This window comes from Sinocyclocheilus rhinocerous, unplaced genomic scaffold, assembly GCF_001515625.1.
Source record: "Sinocyclocheilus rhinocerous isolate Xijiao unplaced genomic scaffold, SAMN03320098_v1.1 scaffold625, whole genome shotgun sequence".
Taxonomy (NCBI): domain Eukaryota; kingdom Metazoa; phylum Chordata; class Actinopteri; order Cypriniformes; family Cyprinidae; genus Sinocyclocheilus; species Sinocyclocheilus rhinocerous.
Window position 1 is genome coordinate 62,453 of NW_015646350.1, and position 6,000 is coordinate 68,452.

Genomic DNA, 6,000 nt, shown 5'->3' on the forward strand with positions numbered 1-6,000 from the left:
TAAAGTACAAAGAAAAAAAAAATCCAATGTTTTCACTGACCAACTTTTTTTATTTTGTAAATATAAACACATTTTGATTTTGATGGCTGCAACACACTCCAAAAAAGTTGGGACAGAGGCAAATTTAACACTTTGTCACATCAACTTTCCTTTTATTTACAGTGTTTAATTGCTTGGGTTGAGGATACTAACTGTTAAAGTTTTGCAATCAAAATCTTTGTCCAATCTCTCTTGATACAAGACTTCAGATACTCAGCAGTCTGTGATTGTCGTTGTCTGATTCTCCTTTTCATGACCGGTCATACATTTTCAATAGGAGACAGATCTGGACTGATCTAGCACACTGAGAACTCGACGTCAGTTTTTCCTAGAAACAAGTTGAAATGTGAACTCATCTGAGCACAGCACACATTTACACTGTCTTGTTGACTATCTGAGATGAGCTCTGGCCCAGTGAACCCCGCAGCATCACTGCATAGAACTGATGTTTAGCTTTCTCCTAGAGTAAAAGAGATTCACGTTGCATTTACTGATGCAGCGGCAGACTGTGTTCAGTTACAGCAGTTTACTGAAGTACTCCTGAGCCCATGTGGCTATATTTAACACTACAGCATGAAGGTTTCTTATGCAATGCCATCTGAGGACTCAAAGGTCATGCACATTTAACTGAGATTTCCTGCCTTGCCCTACACAGACTGAGATTTCTCTGGATTCCTTAAAACTTTTCACAATATTATGTATGGTAATTGGTGAAAGACCTAAATTCTTTGAGATTTTGCATTGAGAAATGTGATTTTTGATTTGTTTGAGACTTGTCTCATGAAATTTAGCACAAAGTGATGAGCCATGATCCAGCTTTACTTTCAAAGACTGAGATGCTCCTTTTATACCCAAACATGATACCCTCAGCTATTACCAATTCACCTGCTTACTGTGAACTGCTCCAAAACAGTTTACTTTGGATATTCTATAACCTTTTCACTTTTATTTCACCTCTGTCCCAACTTTTTTGTTTAGTGTGCTGCAGCCATCAAAATCAAAATTTGTTTATATTTACAAAATACATTTATGTCTCACATGTCTCTTACTGAAATATGTAGTCGAAAACCATTTGACATCATTGAAATAATGACGCTCCCCATAGTTCAAAATATGTATAAAATGATGTGGATTTTTAAAAATAATGTAAATCTTTCATGGGTTTTCTACTACATATTTCAATAAGAGACATCATTTACTTCATATTAAGTCTTAATACCCGGGGTTCCCTTTAAGAAATCACAGATTCTTGATTTTATTTACAAATTTGGGGTTGTTAATGCTGTCTTGGTGAGCATAAGAAAAATCTTTCAAAAACACTAACTGTATGCTATATAATTGTAATAAATATACTTTGACGAAGTGGTCCTGACTGAAACACAAGCTGTGACAGATTTTAAAATTTTTGATTTTAATCATGCACATCACAGAGTCGGACTGTCATTCTTACAATTTGACTAACATAAAACTACCGTCTACCGTAAGTAAAGTACTTTTGTTTAGACTCACACTGTTCCCAGCGAAACCATATGAAGATCTCAGGCCAATTCCAGGATTTTGTTTACCATGGACAATGTGCGAAATTATATATATGTACAACAAATAATGTTTTAAGTATGGCAAAAGAGTGAAAGGAAATTTCCTCAAATAACATATCTCTTACACAAACACCAACATATGTATGCACACATATACATGCTCACATGTACACACTTCTATATGATACTTGTGCTTTCTACTGTGTAAATAGTTTTTCAATGAAACAAAAGTGTATTTATTTTCCTGGTCTTCCAACATGGAGTATAAAACATCCTTGTCTTTTGGTCTTTTTTTTAAATTTATTATTATTTTTTTTTAAATATATGTCTTCCACACTGTTAAAAGACATTGTCCAAAACAATTCAGTTAAAATGAGATATTTTTGAAAACGTAATCGTTCCAATGTTATAAAATTCCAAAATATGGGATTACATGCTGCCAAATGAAAATTCTGTCATCATTTATTCACCTTCATGTTGTTCCAAACCTGTATCATTTTCTTTATTCTGTTGAGCACAAAAGATGATATTTTGAAGACTGTTGGTAACCAAACAATTGCTAGTAGCCATTGACTTCCATAATATATATTTTTTCATACTTTGGAAGTCAATGGGGACCACAATTGTTTGGTTACCAACATTCTTCAAAATGTCATCTTTTGTGCTCAACTGAAGAAAGAAACTCATACAGGTTTGGAACAACTTCAGGCTGAGTAAATGATGCCAATTTTCATTTATGGGTGAACTGTCCCTTTAAGAAAATGAATATAAATACTTCTTTATAATAAGAGGATGAGACTGATTGGTTGACTCCTCCACTGCCTTTCAAACCTGGTTCCTGCTATTTCGTTCGCTTGCCTTAAGTTGAAGGCAGAGTACATTCCCTTCTTCTTTCCACAGAGGGGCATTTAGTAGGAGCATGTGAGGTGAGGATATCATTCCAGACTCTGATAGTGTTTTACTGCAGGCCTAGCCCAATAAATAAGTTTGAATAAACACAGGCTGTTCTCTCAGTACAGCAAGCACCTCATAGCCCAGCGGTGACCTGAGACCTGCGGCCTCCACATGTGTGTGTATTAGCGAGGACACGCACACAGAGCATCTCTCAAAAATCCCAAAGGAATGCTAATGGCATTTCTATCCATATATAATTTGCAACTATCTCTTATAGAATCAAACCAGAATCCTCTAATAATATCTTATTCATTTAGTATTGGTAGACATTCCATTTGCATTTTCTTCTTGCTCTCTACTTGAGCAAAAGGTGGTGTACAAATGCTAAAGAAAATTAAAACACTAACAAATATGTACTACTAATAATGGTTAGTCTCTAAACGTAACATAATTTAAGGGGAAAGTGAGAACTCAAGTGTGCCATTTGCATGCAAGATGTTTTCTGTGCTAATCACAAATGCATGTTTGTGAAGCATCAGGAGGACCGGCTAATCCGGCCTTGTCACCGTAAGCTTGCTCCAGCAGTGCTTTAGTGTGGCTTTAGCAGTCGTGCCGACAGCAGATTGTGCACATGTGAACTGTCTGTGCATTAGTAAGAAAGCTAACTACTGAGGAGAATTATTTTTAAATTTTAACGGAAAAAAGTAAAACTACAGTGAAACACGTTGAAAATCTATATTATAGTTAACAAGACAATGCATGTATATTTACGTAGAGTAAAATATTTTGAATACTATTTTTAAAAAGTAAAGTACTTACTTTTTTGTGTGTGTGAAAAGAGTTATGAAAACCGGTTGCAAGATGAAGTATAAAATAAGCAGTCACATATAGTCAAATTGTGAAAAATGAAGTGAATGAGAAACAGTAACAATAATAAAAATATTAGAATAGAAATTAAGTTGCAACTGTGAGATATATTCACACGTATAGGAAATAGTCACACTCTAAAAAATGCTGGGTTAAAAAGGGACAACCCAGCTATTGGGTTGTTTTGACCCAGCGGTTAGGTTCAAAACATCCCAACCGCTGGGTCAAAACAACCCAATAGCTGGGTTTGTCCCTTTTTAACCCAGCGCTGGGTTATATTTAACCCAGCATTTTTTAGAGTGCACACTTACAAAAAACAAAGTTGCAATTGCGAGGTGTAAAGTCACATTGTGTAAAGCTGCAATAATAAAACATCAGGTTGTAATTATGAGATGTAAAGTCACAATTATGAGAAACAGTTGTAATTTTATAATAAATAGTAAAATTGTGAGATATAAAATTTGTAATTGTGAGAAAAAAAGTAATTATTGTGAAATATATTCATGCTGTGAGATATAAAGTCACAATTATAATTGCACAAGAAATATGCATGCAATCGTGAGATAAATTGACAGTTATGAGAAATAACGTTGCATTTGCATAAACAAAATCATAATTGTGAAAAATAAAGTCAAATTGTGAGAAATAGCTGCAATAATAGAAAGTTATAATTATGAGATATAGTCACAACTATGAGAAATAGTCACAATTTAGTACAACTATGAGATATAAAATTTGTAATTATAAAATAGTGATTATCGTAAGGTACAGCATATCCACACTGTGAGATATAAAGTTGTAGTTATGAGAAATAATGCCACAATTATGATAATTGTAATTGCGATAAAGTAAGTTGCAGTTATGAGATATATTCACAATTCTGACAAATAAAGAAAAAAAAAACAGTAAATCACAATTGCCAGATATAAAGTCACACTGTGAGAAATAGATGCAATAATGGAAAATAAAGTTGCAACAATTACGAAAAAGGTTTCACAACTGTATGGAATAGTCATAAGATTCACATAAAATTGTGAGAAAAAGTCATAATTGTGACATATGTGACATATATTCATACTGTGAGATACAAGGTCACAATTATGAGAAATAATGGCAAAATTAATTGCAATTACAAAATACTGAGTTGCAACTGTGAGAAATAAAGTTGCAATTGTAAGATATAAAGTCACATTGTGGGATATAAAAGTCACATGAAATAAAGTTGCAGTTAGAAACAAGCTGCAGTTGTGAGACATAAAGTTACAATTGCCTTTTTATTTTTTACTCTGAGGTGGAAACAGGCTTCCATAGTTATTGGACCGAGAAAGTGATAACATTTAATACAGAGACAGACAGGAAAGTAGAGGCACATCACCCCAGACCAATCCAACACCTTCATCAAGACAAGCTCTTCTCACCGGCTTCTTTCTGCTTTCTCTCTCTCTCCCTCTCTCATGTCCACTCTCCAACATCCTGTTTATAGCGGAGCTGTTTCAGATTAGCATTAGCTCCGTGCCACCCGCAGACATCCAAATTCAGGCCATGTGTGTGTGCGCGAGGTCACGAGCCGCACTCCCACTTTCTCTTTCTGAGGCCAGGGGCACAGGCTGCCCAAGAGGTCTCTTCTTCCTCCTCTCATCTCCCTCGCTCTGCCCTCCGCTGAACCTCTGCTCCCTCCTCTGCTCTCGGCAACACGGGGTCAGAGGTTAATGGGGTGGTAATGTGGGACTAAGAGGGAAAATCTCTACGTTGTCCCCCCACCCCTCGCCAACTTCCAGAAACCATTAACATCGCAGTCTCGCAAATACTGTCATCTTTCAGCACGGCTAACTTGGACTTCCTCTCTGTGTCATGTTGTTTTATGACCTCCTCTTCTGCAGACCCATGGGTCTCCTGCTCGCTCTCAAAACTGATGAGAATGTGAAATGGTGGGTATTTATTTCCACCTCAAGTGCTGATCTTTGACCTCTATCGGTCCAGGAAAGACACACACACACACACACACACTCACACACACACACACACCAAACATGTGGTCAGTGTGGCTCTGAAACAATTTTTTATGTATTGATTATTAATCTCTAGTCAGTTTACAAAAATTTTGAAAACTTTGTGCCAGGTGAACTGTCCCCTGCCAATTAAATCCTAAAAGTGTGTGATTTTTGTGTTTTGAGGTGCTGCTATGGCTAACATGTATTTTTTTTGTGATTGACAGCACATTGCTAGGTGGTTGTTAGAGTATTCTGGGTGAGTTATGGGTGGTTACTTACTGGCCCAAGTCAAAAAACTTTATTATCCATGTTAAAATTGTATTTATTAGCAAGTGTACGCTAATTACAGTACTTATAAAAAGGAATTTTATCTGAGAAAGAATATAAATATACTACAGTAAAAAACGTCTCCAGGTTCCGAATGTAACCATGGTTCCCCCGAGGGAACGAAACGCTGCGTCGGAAAACACTTTGGGAATGCCTTCAGTGTGACCACGCTCTGAATCACATGTAAAATCAGTCCAATGGAAGGGCGAGACGTCACAGGCGGGTGACTTAGAGACCAGGTCATTCGTAACCTGGAGACGTTCCCCTTCAGGAACTCGGGCTGCGTCGGAAAATGCTTTGGGAACGAGTATGCCCACGCGGCCAGACTTACAAATCCCTGCCTA

At 36.5% G+C, this 6,000-nt stretch overlaps 1 protein-coding gene across 1 annotated transcript in view; it reads left to right on the forward strand.

Moving 5' to 3' along the window:
* Positions 1 to 6,000, forward strand: part of LOC107707365 (bone morphogenetic protein 7-like) — a 55,989-nt gene that overhangs the window by 43,995 nt on the left and 5,994 nt on the right. The gene's annotated exons all lie outside the window — the stretch shown is intronic.